General features: G+C 33.2%; 1 long non-coding RNA gene across 3 annotated transcripts in view; it reads left to right on the top strand.

The window, feature by feature from the left end:
- The window catches only part of LOC145664860 (uncharacterized), a 40,955-nt gene extending 23,138 nt beyond the window's left edge, over positions 1–17,817 (top strand). For 2 of the 3 annotated variants that reach the window (XR_014127529.1, XR_014127530.1), the window contains exon 2: positions 17,191–17,817. This is a non-coding gene — a long non-coding RNA (uncharacterized LOC145664860). Of the gene's footprint in view, positions 1–14,327; positions 15,103–17,190 lie in introns of those variants that run through there. The other variant, XR_014127528.1, reaches the window with a different exon arrangement.
- The last annotated feature ends 1,898 nt before the right edge of the window (positions 17,818–19,715 follow it).

The raw sequence follows: 19,715 nt of genomic DNA, 5'->3' as shown, positions 1-19,715 counted from the left end.
TGCATTTGACACTGTGGAGGCAGTTGAGCGCTCTGAGGCTCGGCGGCGTCTTTCGTTGTGCTCTCTCCGCTTCTCCACCTTCGTGGAGCTAGCAGAGGGAGTTGTGAAAACAGGTGGCAAACCTCCGTGTCTGCATTCTAGAGGTGGTCCAGTAGCTTTGCCAGAGTCCGTCATGAGCAACACGAGACCTGCGGCACGAAGCCGTAATGACGTGTATGTGTGTATGTGAAATCCCTGATCAAATGAGATGAGATGAGATAATGCAAAGGTGAGACGACCCGTTTGGATAGCCGTCAAGGTTGGATAAATTCACTTGCCAAACTTGTAGCACTGGACGCCCTTGACTAGATAAGTCTGACGGACAGAGCTCAAAAGTAACGCAAGAGAAAGAATCCGGGATGAGGAACAGGAAGGAATCAAAATGCAGCTGTTCTGACGTTTGGTACGTCACAGCTGTTTGGATCGAATTAAATATCGATCGAGAGAGTGCGTCCTAGTTTATATTTATGACACTTAAAATATGAGAGTATATATATGAGAACGTATATGCGAAAAAATTTGTAGACAGAACTTTTTTACTTATTTAAGAATGCTGTGTAGTTACAATAGAGAATTTTGAACCCGATTTTTAATTTATTTAGGAACTACCATATACAATATTATAATTATTTACGGTGAATGCGGTAGCAATAACAGATTGCGTGAAAATATGTGGAGCCATCTATTGCATAATATGGAAAACACGATTATGGGTGTATTTGATAGAACTACCCGGTGATTAATTACACACTTGTAATATGTGTGATAACTACATAAAATGTTATGAGAACGAGATGATACCACACGAATGTCAGATTTGCATTATATACTAACTAGATTTGTTTATTAAGATATAGGTGTACATATTATGCGTTAATACAGACACATAACGAATTATTTATTTTGGCATGAAAGAGAGATACCACATATATGCGGTGGTTGTGGAAATGCAGAAGGATGTGAACATTGCAACCTAGCATTGTTATGTGAACAAATACACAAAATATAAACTTTTATTGGAACTTATACGTTTGTTGTTCGTTTGTTTGTTTATAGCTAGTTATATTGACTTGTACCATTTTAGAGGGTTATGCAGTTTTTAGGGAAGAGTGATGTATAATTGGAGGATTTAAGGATTGTGTGATGTTTCATAGAAGTTTTTATTACATTATAATAATTGCTAAGGTTTTAAGGATCTTTCCAATCCTTAACATTTGCTAGGAAATTAACGAGGAAATTGCAGTTAGTGTAGTATTGTATAGAACTGGAAGAGTAGAAATATGGAAAGAATAATGAATATGTACTGATAAAGTATATTATACCTGTATATTGTGAATGATGAGCATGAGGGATGAGGCGAGGTGTGCTAGTATATCACAGCACAGAAGTGTTAGGCAGATGAAGTTTTTTTTTTTTTTTTTTGCCTAGGGGCTGCTTAAGCTTTAATGTAGATAATGGGAACCCTGGTAGTGGTAGATGGATTTAGTGTACAAATAATGGAAATATGAGTGGCAGATGATCATGAACTTGATAATTTGGGAGACCCTACTGGTCAAAGGGCTCAGGAGGTAGATTGTAGCAATAGAGAGTATAGACCAATGATAGCGTTGGAGGATAATATTAACATGGAGAAGGATGGAGAGCTAAAAGGCACATAGTATTTTAAAGTAAGGGGTCGTGGGTTATAACGAGAGCATATGTATGCGAGACGCAAAGTTTTAAGATGAAAATGGAGTGTAGGAAACTGAATTTGGTTGCACAACTTTGCTGTAGGACTAATTAGTTTGACTCGATATGCAATGTGGAAAGCACATTGTTCCATCATTAATAAGTTTTTGTAAACTGTGTGGATGGTTTTAACTCATGCAGCATTTTCGTAAGTTAGCACAGGCCGTAAAAGACGCCTTGTATGTATTTAGAATTGTGTTTGCTTTCAGTATTCAGGACGTTTGCCGACACTTTTTTTTTTTTTTTAATAAGTTAACTTTATTGTATGCTTTTTTTTGCGATTGTTTGAAGATGTTTTTAACTGAGATGTTTAGTGAATGTGACCATTAACTAAGTTACACTTGAATGTGCTTGGATGAGAGCTTGATTTAGTTTTAGGGAAAGGTAGTTAGGATTTTTTTTTTATGGATTTTTGATGTTTTACGGAGGAATGATGATGATAATTTGTGTTTTTGTGGTGTTGATTGCTAGTTTTTTATTTGCTGCACCACTGAAGAAAACTGTTAATTATTATCTGTAGAGCAATGTTGATGGATTGGATACTAGATTTTAACGCAAGAAAAGATAGTGTTGGTGGCATATTGAAAGACCTGAAGTTATCAGGAAGTGGATACATATTGGGAACATAGAGATCTGGTGACAGAGCAGATTTTTTGAGGTACTCAACAGTGAAGGAAAATAGGATGGGAGAAGCAGTTATATATTGAAATATATGACAGGCGGTTGATTTAAAAACTTGTATATCAGTTTTATATACAAGATAGGAAATTGAAGATGAATTATTGTGTATGCAATTGTGTGGTGTTTACTTTGTTAAATATTTTTGAGTTAAATAATACAAGACATGTTGGTTTGATCTAATTATAATGTTGTGTAACCATGGTAGTTAAGACCGGTAGTTGATTGTTGATCGAATATCCTGGGTGAAATTTTGCTTGATGTATGGGATGTATTTTGTGTTGTTATGTATGCATACAGACGTCTTACTATAATACGTTATAGGGTTTTACTAAAAGCAAACGTTAATTGAATTGTACGGTAGGATGATAAGATGGTATGAGTTTTTTCTTGGTCTGGAAACATTAACGTCTTAGAGGGTTTCCAGGTGACAGGAAAATATCCAGTGTGCAGAATGATAGTAAAAATTGTGGGTAACAAAGTAAGTAATATAAGAGGGCATAGTTTAATATGACGATAGTTTATTGAATTAAAGACAGGGGCACTATTCCTTTGTTACGAATAACTGTACGGATATTTGAACTATGAATGGTTTTGTTTGAGATTTATTTTTGCGGAAGAGTATGAAGGATATGAGGTTGTAATGAAACAGAAGATGAAATGAATGTGTTGGATGGATGTCTATATGAATATGTGGGACGGAGTGGTGTGAAGAAGTCTTGAAGGAAATTAGCAAAAGCAGCAGCTTTAAAAGAGTCTGTCTATATAGATAACGCATTATTTAATAATGGATATGGTGTTTTACTGCTTTTGCAAAGAGCATTGAAATGTTTTCAATACTTGTTAGGATGAGTGACCTCAGAGAGAGTATTACAGATTTTATACCAATACCATAGCTTGTAAGCACAGATATAATTTGATTAACCTTTGAACTTTTGGTGATGATGAAGTGTTTTTTTTTTTATTTTTTATACGCTGATATTTATGATAAAACTGTTGAGAGCGAGTGATAAATGTGAGATATTTTGCTGACAATGCTGGTCGATAAGTGGATAATGTAGTTACCGGTATGTAAAGTGAACTAGTTTTTGATTGAAGTTGTGATGATATGATTGTTATGATACAGTTTTTTTTTTTTTTTTTTTTTGATGTAGGAGCTTGCAAAGGGTTTATTGCTCCCGATAGATATGTTTTGTATTGTTTTCAGGTGAATTTATTAAAATGGTCTTTAGTTCTTTGAAATTTGTAGACTGAGACATATCTTGAGTACTATAATGTAATTTGATTGGAACATGATCACATCAATTTTTAATGGATTGAGAACATTAATATAGATTTGTGAAATGTGATTAGCAGAAGTAATGACAATATTTGGTATGTTTTGTGATATAAACCTATTGGGTTTTTGGAAGATTATGAATGATATCAGTTATGTGACTTGTGACAAAGGTTTGAAAACTAGACCCCCACCCCTATTAGTTTTAAATACTATTCTTTTATTCAAATTAGCTTGAATATTTCATCTTTACATCAGTTTACAACCGACAAAGTCACCCAGACCGTTTACTGCGCGTGCTTGAATTTCTATATATTCACATTGAAAGCAATAATTAGAAATCACTATACCTGAACCCCAATAGCTCCTTTTGTATTTACTTGTCTTTTAATTAGCCTGTTGGATTTCAACGTATCAATAAATAATGCTTTTAAATCCATTTTTTAAAAAGTATACTTTTGGTTATTGTACATTTAAGACATGGTGGATTACTTCCTTTGTGACAACTTTTAGTAATGAGTGGTGCTATCTTATCTACAGAATACTCCACACTTGAAAAATTTATTACAGTTGTTATCATAAGACAATAGTTATTGAACTTTCGCTAAATATGTTTACAGATAAAGTATTGCGTACAATAAGGAGGAACAAATGCTATCGAAAACTCGTCAAATGTTAAGGATTCTTGTAGACAATCCATGTAGTAAGTTGTGAATATATGTTAAAACTGAAGCCTACATTATGTATTTGATCAGTGCTAAAAAATACCTGTGAATTTTCATTAGGTAGGCTATATGTTAAAAGCATAGGAAAGAAAAAAACTAACACCAACTTTGCAATGGGAAAGGAGAATAAACTGTTTCACAAACTTCTTCTTCTTATGTCTGAAGTTTCATGAAAGTAAAATTTATTTATTTGTACAAGTAATCACCGATTTATTTCCTATTTATCTGTATTTTTTTTCATGTCTATATGACATATATTCAAAGATCATTTACTTATTTAAACAGGTTTTTATGTCGATGCGCTAGGTTATATATTTCTATTGTATTGAATTAGATTCAATCTCCCAACATGACCCTCCTCCTCTTTGCTAACCGGATAGCGTCCCTGCTTTCGGGGTTGGCAGACTACAGTCATAATTCGTTATGGTTCCTTATCGATTTTGACCGTGCAATTTGACCTTGTATGTCCATATCAGATAACTCGCGGCCGAATGTGATTGTCGACATAGGTTGTGAGAGGTGCTGTTTCAGTTTTTTCCGTCACTTGCACCACAGATGCACGTTGGTTCTGATTGATAATCCTCTTTAATGCTAGGCGGAACCTGTCACTGAGGATTTCCTTCAGACCAGTTGTTCTTCTTCATCCATGTGGTTTTGTTGTGAATTTTGTAGACTGTCATCAACTACATATCCAATAACACACCACTTCGTCACGCTCACACCACATAAATAAGCATCAACTTAACCATTTTGGGAAATCAGAAAAAATCGTACGCACATTTTACAGTATCAGTTTGCTCAGTTCGCTGCACACTGGCGTTCTACTGATCCTAACATATTACGGAAAAAAGTGTGATTTAACATATACGAAGTAGCGTGCACCTTTGGCGTACAGGGTTCCGGGTTCGATTTCTGGTGGGAAAGCCATAAAATATTTTTAAACCCATTATTGTGATTCGGATTCCATGTGTAGATGCATATAATTTCTAAGTTTCGGAAGTCCTGTTTGATAGAGTGTACGAATGAGAGAAAAAATAAAGTAAGAAGAATGGACGGTCGTGTGTAACTGTCATACATGTATACATTTAAAATGACTGATCGTTACAAGCGATTGTACCCATGTGGCAGAAATCTGGTAGTATACATTTCCTGGTAGAGAAACGAATAATGACACGTCCGTGGTATTGAGATCATTTGTTATTGATCACTTCGCTCTACAGAAAGTTTGTCATATGGGTTAGATGATGGGTTTACGTTTGTGCTTTGGAGGAAAGTAATATGATGTTTTGTATTTGTTAACGTATTAGATAATTAGAAGAATGTTTAGGTGCTTGGCGTGTGACAACAGTGAGTGATAGTATTGGCAAAATGGCTTTGGATCATTTCATATTTGTTTCTATCTTGCCTCGACGAAGACTAAGGGGGAAGGATGGAAAAAGCATACCAATTATAAGTGAGATGTTTGTACCTGTAGATGTGTTCTAGCCATACCTTTGATACTGTGCGTGAACTTCCATTCTTGTAATGCTGTATATGTGTACATGGCGATATTCATTTGTGAAGGATAGTTTATTAATTAACTGTCCAATTTGGTTGACATAAATCTCATCATTGGGGAGGGAAAAAGTAAAAAATGCAAAATGGGACATTGCCTTATCGTTATTTCTTTCAAAGATTGGATTTTCGAATCTGGGAAGATGGCATTTTCCTGAACTGAATATTTCTCAGCCATTGGATTGGCAAAGTATGTCAATCCAATGGCTGAGAAATATTCAGTTCAGGAAAATGCCATCTTCCCAGATTCGAAAATCCAATCTTTGAAAGAAATAACGATAAGGCAATGTCCCATTTTGCATTTTTTACTTTTTCCCTCCCCAATGATGAGATTTATGTCAACCAAATTGGACAGTTAATTAATAAACTATCCTTCACAAATGAATATCGCCATGTACACATATACAGCATTACAAGAATGGAAGTTCACGCACAGTATCAAAGGTATGGCTAGAACACATCTACAGGTACAAACATCTCACTTATAATTGGTATGCTTTTTCCATCCTTCCCCCTTAGTCTTCGTCGAGGCAAGATAGAAACAAATATGAAATGATCCAAAGCCATTTTGCCAATACTATCACTCACTGTTGTCACACGCCAAGCACCTAAACATTCTTCTAATTATCTAATACGTTAACAAATACAAAACATCATATTACTTTCCTCCAAAGCACAAACGTAAACCCATCATCTAACCCATATGACAAACTTTCTGTAGAGCGAAGTGATCAATAACAAATGATCTCAATACCACGGACGTGTCATTATTCGTTTCTCTACCAGGAAATGTATACTACCAGATTTCTGCCACATGGGTACAATCGCTTGTAACGATCAGTCATTTTAAATGTATACATGTATGACAGTTACACACGACCGTCCATTCTTCTTACTTTATTTTTTCTCTCATTCGTACACTCTATCAAACAGGACTTCCGAAACTTAGAAATTATATGCATCTACACATGGAATCCGAATCACAATAATGGGTTTAAAAATATTTTATGGCTTTCCCACCAGAAATCGAACCCGGAACCCTGTACGCCAAAGGTGCACGCTACTTCGTATATGTTAAATCACACTTTTTTCCGTAATATGTTAGGATCAGTAGAACGCCAGTGTGCAGCGAACTGAGCAAACTGATACTGTAAAATGTGCGTACGATTTTTTCTGATTTCCCAAAATGGTTAAGTTGATGCTTATTTATGTGGTGTGAGCGTGACGAAGTGGTGTGTTATTGGATATGTAGTTGATGACAGTCTACAAAATTCACAACAAAACCACATGGATGAAGAAGAACAACTGGTCTGAAGGAAATCCTCAGTGACAGGTTCCGCCTAGCATTAAAGAGGATTATCAATCAGAACCAACGTGCATCTGTGGTGCAAGTGACGGAAAAAACTGAAACAGCACCTCTCACAACCTATGTCGACAATCACATTCGGCCGCGAGTTATCTGATATGGACATACAAGGTCAAATTGCACGGTCAAAATCGATAAGGAACCATAACGAATTATGACTGTAGTCTGCCAACCCCGAAAGCAGGGACGCTATCCGGTTAGCAAAGAGGAGGAGGGTCATGTTGGGAGATTGAATCTAATTCAATACAATAGAAATATATAACCTAGCGCATCGACATAAAAACCTGTTTAAATAAGTAAATGATCTTTGAATATATGTCATATAGACATGAAAAAAAAATACAGATAAATAGGAAATAAATCGGTGATTACTTGTACAAATAAATAAATTTTACTTTCATGAAACTTCAGACATAAGAAGAAGAAGTTTGTGAAACAGTTTATTCTCCTTTCCCATTGCAAAGTTGGTGTTAGTTTTTTTCTTTCCTATGCTTTTAACATATAGCCTACCTAATGAAAATTCACAGGTATTTTTTAGCACTGATCAAATACATAATGTAGGCTTCAGTTTTAACATATATTCACAACTTACTACATGGATTGTCTACAAGAATCCTTAACATTTGACGAGTTTTCGATAGCATTTGTTCCTCCTTATTGTACGCAATACTTTATCTGTAAACATATTTAGCGAAAGTTCAATAACTATTGTCTTATGATAACAACTGTAATAAATTTTTCAAGTGTGGAGTATTCTGTAGATAAGATAGCACCACTCATTACTAAAAGTTGTCACAAAGGAAGTAATCCACCATGTCTTAAATGTACAATAACCAAAAGTATACTTTTTAAAAAATGGATTTAAAAGCATTATTTATTGATACGTTGAAATCCAACAGGCTAATTAAAAGACAAGTAAATACAAAAGGAGCTATTGGGGTTCAGGTATAGTGATTTCTAATTATTGCTTTCAATGTGAATATATAGAAATTCAAGCACGCGCAGTAAACGGTCTGGGTGACTTTGTCGGTTGTAAACTGATGTAAAGATGAAATATTCAAGCTAATTTGAATAAAAGAATAGTATTTAAAACTAATAGGGGTGGGGGTCTAGTTTTCAAACCTTTGTCACAAGTCACATAACTGATATCATTCATAATCTTCCAAAAACCCAATAGGTTTATATCACAAAACATACCAAATATTGTCATTACTTCTGCTAATCACATTTCACAAATCTATATTAATGTTCTCAATCCATTAAAAATTGATGTGATCATGTTCCAATCAAATTACATTATAGTACTCAAGATATGTCTCAGTCTACAAATTTCAAAGAACTAAAGACCATTTTAATAAATTCACCTGAAAACAATACAAAACATATCTATCGGGAGCAATAAACCCTTTGCAAGCTCCTACATCAAAAAAAAAAAAAAAAAAACTGTATCATAACAATCATATCATCACAACTTCAATCAAAAACTAGTTCACTTTACATACCGGTAACTACATTATCCACTTATCGACCAGCATTGTCAGCAAAATATCTCACATTTATCACTCGCTCTCAACAGTTTTATCATAAATATCAGCGTATAAAAAAAAAAAAAAAAAAACACTTCATCATCACCAAAAGTTCAAAGGTTAATCAAATTATATCTGTGCTTACAAGCTATGGTATTGGTATAAAATCTGTAATACTCTCTCTGAGGTCACTCATCCTAACAAGTATTGAAAACATTTCAATGCTCTTTGCAAAAGCAGTAAAACACCATATCCATTATTAAATAATGCGTTATCTATATAGACAGACTCTTTTAAAGCTGCTGCTTTTGCTAATTTCCTTCAAGACTTCTTCACACCACTCCGTCCCACATATTCATATAGACATCCATCCAACACATTCATTTCATCTTCTGTTTCATTACAACCTCATATCCTTCATACTCTTCCGCAAAAATAAATCTCAAACAAAACCATTCATAGTTCAAATATCCGTACAGTTATTCGTAACAAAGGAATAGTGCCCCTGTCTTTAATTCAATAAACTATCGTCATATTAAACTATGCCCTCTTATATTACTTACTTTGTTACCCACAATTTTTACTATCATTCTGCACACTGGATATTTTCCTGTCACCTGGAAACCCTCTAAGACGTTAATGTTTCCAGACCAAGAAAAAACTCATACCATCTTATCATCCTACCGTACAATTCAATTAACGTTTGCTTTTAGTAAAACCCTATAACGTATTATAGTAAGACGTCTGTATGCATACATAACAACACAAAATACATCCCATACATCAAGCAAAATTTCACCCAGGATATTCGATCAACAATCAACTACCGGTCTTAACTACCATGGTTACACAACATTATAATTAGATCAAACCAACATGTCTTGTATTATTTAACTCAAAAATATTTAACAAAGTAAACACCACACAATTGCATACACAATAATTCATCTTCAATTTCCTATCTTGTATATAAAACTGATATACAAGTTTTTAAATCAACCGCCTGTCATATATTTCAATATATAACTGCTTCTCCCATCCTATTTTCCTTCACTGTTGAGTACCTCAAAAAATCTGCTCTGTCACCAGATCTCTATGTTCCCAATATGTATCCACTTCCTGATAACTTCAGGTCTTTCAATATGCCACCAACACTATCTTTTCTTGCGTTAAAATCTAGTATCCAATCCATCAACATTGCTCTACAGATAATAATTAACAGTTTTCTTCAGTGGTGCAGCAAATAAAAAACTAGCAATCAACACCACAAAAACACAAATTATCATCATCATTCCTCCGTAAAACATCAAAAATCCATAAAAAAAAAAATCCTAACTACCTTTCCCTAAAACTAAATCAAGCTCTCATCCAAGCACATTCAAGTGTAACTTAGTTAATGGTCACATTCACTAAACATCTCAGTTAAAAACATCTTCAAACAATCGCAAAAAAAAGCATACAATAAAGTTAACTTATTAAAAAAAAAAAAAAAAGTGTCGGCAAACGTCCTGAATACTGAAAGCAAACACAATTCTAAATACATACAAGGCGTCTTTTACGGCCTGTGCTAACTTACGAAAATGCTGCATGAGTTAAAACCATCCACACAGTTTACAAAAACTTATTAATGATGGAACAATGTGCTTTCCACATTGCATATCGAGTCAAACTAATTAGTCCTACAGCAAAGTTGTGCAACCAAATTCAGTTTCCTACACTCCATTTTCATCTTAAAACTTTGCGTCTCGCATACATATGCTCTCGTTATAACCCACGACCCCTTACTTTAAAATACTATGTGCCTTTTAGCTCTCCATCCTTCTCCATGTTAATATTATCCTCCAACGCTATCATTGGTCTATACTCTCTATTGCTACAATCTACCTCCTGAGCCCTTTGACCAGTAGGGTCTCCCAAATTATCAAGTTCATGATCATCTGCCACTCATATTTCCATTATTTGTACACTAAATCCATCTACCACTACCAGGGTTCCCATTATCTACATTAAAGCTTAAGCAGCCCCTAGGCAAAAAAAAAAAAAAAAAAACTTCATCTGCCTAACACTTCTGTGCTGTGATATACTAGCACACCTCGCCTCATCCCTCATGCTCATCATTCACAATATACAGGTATAATATACTTTATCAGTACATATTCATTATTCTTTCCATATTTCTACTCTTCCAGTTCTATACAATACTACACTAACTGCAATTTCCTCGTTAATTTCCTAGCAAATGTTAAGGATTGGAAAGATCCTTAAAACCTTAGCAATTATTATAATGTAATAAAAACTTCTATGAAACATCACACAATCCTTAAATCCTCCAATTATACATCACTCTTCCCTAAAAACTGCATAACCCTCTAAAATGGTACAAGTCAATATAACTAGCTATAAACAAACAAACGAACAACAAACGTATAAGTTCCAATAAAAGTTTATATTTTGTGTATTTGTTCACATAACAATGCTAGGTTGCAATGTTCACATCCTTCTGCATTTCCACAACCACCGCATATATGTGGTATCTCTCTTTCATGCCAAAATAAATAATTCGTTATGTGTCTGTATTAACGCATAATATGTACACCTATATCTTAATAAACAAATCTAGTTAGTATATAATGCAAATCTGACATTCGTGTGGTATCATCTCGTTCTCATAACATTTTATGTAGTTATCACACATATTACAAGTGTGTAATTCATCACCGGGTAGTTCTATCAAATACACCCATAATCGTGTTTTCCATATTATGCAATAGATGGCTCCACATATTTTCACGCAATCTGTTATTGCTACCGCATTCACCGTAAATAATTATAATATTGTATATGGTAGTTCCTAAATAAATTAAAAATCGGGTTCAAAATTCTCTATTGTAACTACACAGCATTCTTAAATAAGTAAAAAAGTTCTGTCTACAAATTTTTTCGCATATACGTTCTCATATATATACTCTCATATTTTAAGTGTCATAAATATAAACTAGAATTCTGGCCACAAAAAAAAAAAAAAGGTATTGCCTTCTACGGTCCTACCATCCATTGGATGGGAATGAAACTCTTGATAAATATTACAATAAACTACATTAAAGTTTATATTTTGTGTATTAGTTCACATAACAATGCTAGGTTGCAATGTTCACATGCTTCTGCATTTCCACAGTCAACGCATATATGTGGTATCTCTCTTTCATGCACAAATAAAATAATTCATTGTGTGTCTGTATTAACGCATAATATGTACACCTATATCTTAATAAAACAAATCTAGTTAGTATATAATGCAGGTCTGACATTCGTGTGGTATCATCTCGTTCTCATAACATTTTATGTAGTTATCAGAAATGTTACAAGTGTGTAATTCATCATCGTGTGCCTCTATCGAGTACAGTCATAATTGTGTTTTCCAATTTATACAATAGATGGCTCCACATATTTTCATGCAATCATGTGTTGCTACCGCATTCACCGTAAATAATTATAATATTGTATATGGTAGTTCCTAAATAAATTAAAATCGATTCAAAATTCTCTTGTAACTATACAATAGTTTTTTAAATAAATGACAAAAAATGTTCTGTCTACCAAATTTTCGCATATAAGTTCCCATATATAATCCCATATTTTAACTGCTCTAAGCATAAATTGCATTAAACCTCATAGCCCATATATGTGCTAAATCATAACCAATGTCTATCTGGATCACTCCCGAAGAGACGACGTTATCGTCTGCGGTATAACATATTAAAAAAAAAAAAAAAAAAAAAAAAAAAAAAAAAAAAAAAAACATAAATTGCATCGCCTCCATAGCCAAGTCAAAGAGCACCCACCTCATAGGCTGGATGAAGGTTTATATTCTGTGTAACTTTTCAGATACTAATGGAAAATTGTAATGTACACACGTCTCTGTTTTTCCACAGTCAACGCCAATATATGGAGTTTCTCTTTCATGCCTAAAATAAAATAAATCAATCTGTGTCTATATTAATGCGTAATATGTACCTCTATATCTTAATAAAACATAAATCTAATTACTATATAATGCAAGTCTGACAATCACGTGGTATCATGTCATTCTCATAACATTTTATATTGTCGCAAACGCAAATACTACGTAAATCCTTCAGCCTATTTGTATCAATAGTTGATAACACAATACAATACGTATATTCCAAATACTTGTACTACACCACGCATATACATAATTGCCCATTCAAAACTTTCAACAATTTCTAATTGTACAATTATTTTCGTGTAAGTGCGTTAAATACTAAAAATCAACAGTTTTCATAATTTCGTCTACGCAAATATATAATCTGCAGAGTTGTATGCTAATCAATGTGTTCCGTATTAGTACATAATCTATACCAATATAAATATACCATTCCAGCACTAAAAGTACAATTCGTCTAAATTTTAAATAACTAGTCAATAACATTAAAATATAAATAATTATATACATTGTAAATAATTCAATCGATAATATTCTAATTTCGTAAGTTGTATTTATAAATAAGTCCTAAGTATAAAAAATACTATATTCCAATAATTCAAATCTATTCAAAACTGTTTTAACATAATGGGAGCAACATCCTCTCCGGTAAACGTAAAACAATAACACCAGTAAATACAAGTCTTTGCCTATGTCTTATGCCTTCAAAATTGTTGATTCATGCTTTCAATAGTACACCAATACTAAAATATGGGTTTCTCTTAAAAATATTACCCGTTGTATTCATTAATATATTATTTCCTAAAATAATAAAACTTTCCCAAACATTCCACATGTCATCTTCCCTATGCATCATGCTAGTCTCATTCCATAATAATTTTGTTATCTCCTAAGCTCATTCTAAAATAGCTTAAAACCCTATCTGTAATGTTATACATTAGCAGTTAAAATTGCCTCATACTTTACAAACAAAAATATTAAATATTTTTACATACATAAAGCATTTTATACCCATTTCAATAGTTGCAAATACGTCAATTATCTGTCAAATGTATTTGCTGTTGCTTCAAATTAAATCAGTTCCACACGTAAAAAATCAATCACCATATAAAGCTTCCCAACTGTTATCAAATATTATAAGGAATATATATTCTTATAATTCAATACATGGTAAATAAAAACAATATAATTATCTCTGGTACTTGTTAATTCTATAATAGCAGCTACATAAATACTCTAGTTCGCAGTAAATACAATATACTTAAATATTATGCTCCATACCGTAATCCAATTTAAAATATTTTCAAGCTATTATTTATTTAATTCTTTCAAATGGAAATCGTAGTGCCAATTAGCATAAATACAATCTTCAGCATTTCCTCAATATGTGCAACATTCATCAATGCAAACCAATACTAAACAATTCCCAAGCAACGTGTAAATTGTAATACTCCACCCATTCCAAATCCATCGTGTGCCGTTCCGCACATTCACTACGTTAACGCAAACCAATACTAAAACTGCACCCGAATATAATCTTAAATACATCTATACAAATAAAATATAAGTTTGTTCTATTTTATAGCAATTCAATATACTTCTACAAACCATATTATTAAATAAAAATCCTAAATAAATAATAAACAACCCTACAAAGTGCATACGTATCCAGTTAAACCCAATTTAATAACCTCATTACAAACTAATATATTACGCTTAAATGGTGCTTCAATTCAATAAACAATAATAGCTTTCTCTATTTATTTTATTCTCTTCTCTTTCTTGTACATCTAAATCTCATGTAATTCACCTTAAGTCTCCCCCTTCATTCTGTATCAGTCTCCCATATAACGTGGCTGTTAAATAAAGTTGTAATTATTGCCAATAGATGGTAGCACAGTTGCACATATCGTAGTACTGTGGGGTTCCGCTTTCTTTATCAAAATGTCTCGTTATCTATTATTATTATTTCAATTTTATAATAATTAAGTACATGCTAAAACAAAAAATAATATAAATTAATCACATAATGCAATAATATGTTAAACTATGCAACTTCGCCCAGCCAAATTCTTCACAATTTTAATTACCATCAATCTATACGACAATGCAAGCAAAACGCGCGCATTCGCATTTCAGAGTCCTACTATGGAGGAACCTCTGTTCAACAATCACGCAACGCCGCCATATTGGAAAAACAAATCCGTCCATCAAAACCACAATCGTCAACGCTCAATTCTTCATACGTAAGTATATACATATAATAAGTATTATAGGTTAATTAATATTGATCATTTCCAATTATATAAATAAAAGAATGTTCAAGGTAAATTCATAATTAATCTAGTAAAAATTAAAGTATAATTCATAATTAGGGCTTGGTCTCATTACGTAAAAATTATATTATAGGTAACTATACGTAGTCTAATCACTGTAGAGCTCCTCCCTGGCTAATCGGTTAACGTACGCAACTTTGGCGTGGTCAACCCGGGTTCTATTCCCGGCGGAAGCTCATGTGGTTCGGATTCCACGTTAATCAGTATGTCCACGTCTCATATAACCTCACTGCTAAAAGAAACGCTAAACTAAAGTCAACAACAATCTAATTAGTTTTCGCTGCAACACTACAAAACATCCCTAAAAGAAAAATTTACCTATTTATGGAAAAATCAGTGTAATTATTCTCATTACAGACAACACTGCGATATGGACATAAATTATATACAACTGCAACAACAAACAACCAGGAAATAGCCAACAAAATAGCGGCCGTGTCATCAAAGGTGCGTAAACTTTCTCTTCTTACTTAAGTCACAATAATAAATATATATACAAAGTGTGCCGGTATCTATAAATGAAAACACCATTAGCGTCCACGGCTACCAAGCAGCAAATATACAAATCGGGTGTGCAAAACTCGCAACAGTAATGGCGCCAGCGCAAAGGTTACACATACGTAATAAAATATAAAAAGCAAGCGGTAAAAGTATAAAGGGAAGTCAAAGCAAAACCAAACAGTAAGGGCGCCAGCGGAAAAATCACACATACGTAATAAAATATACAAAGCGAGCGGTAAAAGTATAAAGGGAACTCGCACTACGGTCAGACAGTAATGGCGCCAGCGGAAAAATCACACATACGTAATAAGCTATACAAAACAAGCTGTAAAAGTATAAAAGGAAGTCGCAATTAATTCCAACAATAATGGCTACAGCAAAAAATCACATACGTAATAAAATATATAAAGCAGGCGGTAAAAGTATAAAGGAAACTCGCACTACGGTCAGACAGTAATGGCGCCAGCGCAAAAGATCACAGAGACACGTAATAAAATATACACAGCGGCGGCAAGTCCTCTGCTGTGTAGAAGTACGTCAATTACTACTTACCACAAATATACATTTCCCGATTATACACATAGTATCAGTATTAAAAGTACCCTGCAAAATCATTATCAAATTATATTCTTACAAGTAGACAGTTATAGATATGCGACAATCATTTTGGACATGAGTGTACCTCGAGCAGGAACCTCAAAAATGGATGATAATGTGTAAAGGTGAAGTCTCTTGTGAGGTTAGAAAATGAAATGAAATCTTTGAGTTTTACGTCCCATGATTATGCCGGTTAGGCTAAAGGAGACGGTGAAGATGAGTAATGAATGAAATGGTGGAATGAAGAAAGTGGGAGGAAACGGGAGAACCCCGAGAAAACCCACGCACACGGTGTCTTGTGAGGTTAGATCAGCAGTTGACAGTGAGAATGATCAGAAGTGGGTTGAATTTCAACGTGTTTACTGTTCATCAAATTTTAACACAGGATTTGAACATGAGAAAACTGTGCGTCAAGATGGTTCCAAAGATTCTTAAGACTCAGCAGAAGAGAAATTAGGCAATCCATGAATTTTTCGCAGTAAAACGTGTTTCTGTGATTCCCCATTTGACCTATTTGTCGCATTTAAATCATTGTGACTTATTTTTATTACCTTGGTCAAAAACCACTTAGAAGATTGTCATTTTGGTATTTTTGATAATATCCAAAATAGCGTAGCAGACGATCTGAAGGATATTCCAGCAGAAGTCTTCCAGCACTCTTGCAAAGAAAGAAAACAACGCCTCCATCACTGTGTAGCTATCCGTGGAAACTTTTTTTTTTAAGGATATAACTGTGAGTTATAATAAAATAATAAAAATAAATCGTAAACAGAAAATGTCTCATTACTTTTCTTACATACCTCGTATACTATGTGCATTAAGATAATGTGTTACACAATTATCGTTGATTATTTTAAAAGTATATTAGAATAGAGAAATAATTCAATTATTTTTTTTCAGACAACATGGTCATCTGTGTGAACAAAATGAGTATTTTGGGAAAAAATTCAAACGGATATCGATGTCTCATATTAACGAACGAGGATCTCAAAAACATGCATAGGCCAAGTCGAATAAAATACTAATTGAGATAATATTCCTCTATCTCCTACATAGTATACAATTATTCAGTGCCACCGTATGTACTTGTAAAGAACAGAACATTTAGTCTTCTACAGAATATTTTGTAGTGTGGATATATTTTAGTGAAAGTGAGGAAATGAAATAAAACAATATATTTTACCCAAATATATATAAGTACAACACTTAAAGGATATCAAGTTTAAACTTTACTCGAATTTAGTACATTTTAGTGCAATCATTTGGGTTTCCTTTCAAGAATCAAAAGCAAAAATGGACAATGGCTTACTTTACTTTGCGATCATGTGTAAATCTCTTAGTGTGTTCTGAATGTGATGAAATGTATTTCACAGAAAATATCTGAACTTCTGTTTAACTAAATAAAAGTAGATAGTATTCTGATTTAAGTTGATGCAACCTATAAATAATATTTTGTGTATATAACAGTGTGTTGTCATAATTTAGACTAGATGTTTGTACTTCTTTACAAATAAAATATGAAATGTAATAGAATACCAGAATTTTATTTTCCATAAAGAATATTTACTGTGTTTCAGAGTCTGTTGCAGTTCATTTATAAAATGCCTGTATTTGTTCTAAAATTATACATAAAGCTCTATTTAATAATGTGAGCAGTTGCTATAAATCTTCAGTGTGTTTCAGACTGAAATCACTACATTTAAATAAATATGTCTATACTTCAGTCTAACAAAAAAGAAAGACCGTATAACGTCCTAATTTACATTGCCAATATACGTAAAGAAAATTTATATACTTCACTGTTTGTTGTTGTAGTTTTTTACATAAGGTACACAAATTCAATTCTAACTAATCATACAAGTATAACTGTATGTAACATTGTAATTTACATTTGTATCATACAATTACTTAGTTCGTTTTAAACTGATAAAGTATTTAGAGAAGAATTTAAGAATGATCCAAAAACAAATGCATCAAAAAATTCCAATCTTAGTCAATAATTAGTTTTTGTATCAGGGCCCACAAATTTTTTGAAGTTATAGTTTGGGTTCGGCTGCACTATATGTAGTTCTCCAGATATAAGGCTTACCAAAAAAAAAAAAAAAATGCTTGAAATATATTGGATCTTCTGATCCAAATATATATATATATATATATATATATATATATATATATATATATATATATATATATATATATATATATGCGTCTTGTTCAATAAAACATTAAATTTTATTTTTAAGAATAGCAAAATAATGTGAAAGATGGACCAAATGACCAGTGGCGTATTTAGGATTTTGTTTCGGGGCGTGAATAAGCACTTATATTTTTCCTTTTGGGTACCGAAAAATTTTAACAAAGTTCGTTTTCCTTCTTTTAATATTTGTATAATGACACTTCCAAGTATGAAGAATGAAAACATTGAGTGAGAGTGAAGAGGGGGCAGAAATAACTGAAAGGTAAGATAATACCTAAATTATGAAGAAGGAAATGCGCGGGGGTGGGGGGTATGAAATTCGGTGGCGGCACATTTTAGAAAAATAAGTAACCTATCGTTTAAAATTGAATACAGATACTGCGATAAGGAAAAGAAATGTAAGTCATTTAAAGAAAAAGGCGAAATTTGAATGAAATAATCAAAGAATAAAACAGTTATGAACAATAGAAGGATATTAATATTATTTACACTATATATTATTAAACAACATACAACAGTTTGTTCTTACATAATTTTTTCACAACTAATTTAAGAACTTTACATTTCTTTAAGGCAGCTCCTTGTGAATAGTATGGTGATTAGGGCCTATATTAAGATACACACTAGAGTGGACGATACATACTAAAGGGGAAAAAAGAACGCAGCTTTTACATGGAATGAAATTTGACAAACATAGTATTATTTCTGAACAAAGAGCATAAGAAAATGGAAAGTCAATGAAATTCTTGTTATACGTGGAATGCGAAAAACTAAATAAATTTATTTCAGGGCGAGCCTGAGCCCGATAGCTCCTAAATACGCCACTGCAAATGACTAATATATTGCATCTTTCACGGAAGTTGATATTATAGAGACGTTTCCCTCATGTATAGTTTCGTAAGCTCGAAGGTTAAGTTCCCATCCCTCTTAACTTAAAAAAAAAAGATGCCAACAACCAACCCCTCAACCGACAAAACTTATCCAACGGTTTAGAAGAAATGCAGGCCGCCTTCGAGAAAAATTGGCGGGATTTCATGTTACTGCTGTTCAGGAGTGATAGCAATGTGATTGATGAATAATAATACGCCATTTTGTTTGGTAACTCAAAAGGTTTATTGAGCTTCCTTGTGGCTATATGGTTCGCGTAGATGTTTTTGGGGCAGGTCACGCGGGTTCGATTCCCGGCGGAAGCCTGTGTGGTTCTGATCCTACGTTAAAGTGTAGGTCC

This window comes from Thermobia domestica, chromosome 11 (assembly GCF_964235325.1).
Source record: "Thermobia domestica chromosome 11, izTheDome1.hap1.1, whole genome shotgun sequence".
Taxonomy (NCBI): Eukaryota; Metazoa; Arthropoda; class Insecta; order Zygentoma; family Lepismatidae; genus Thermobia; species Thermobia domestica.
This window is presented reverse-complemented; position numbering and strand designations above follow the sequence as displayed.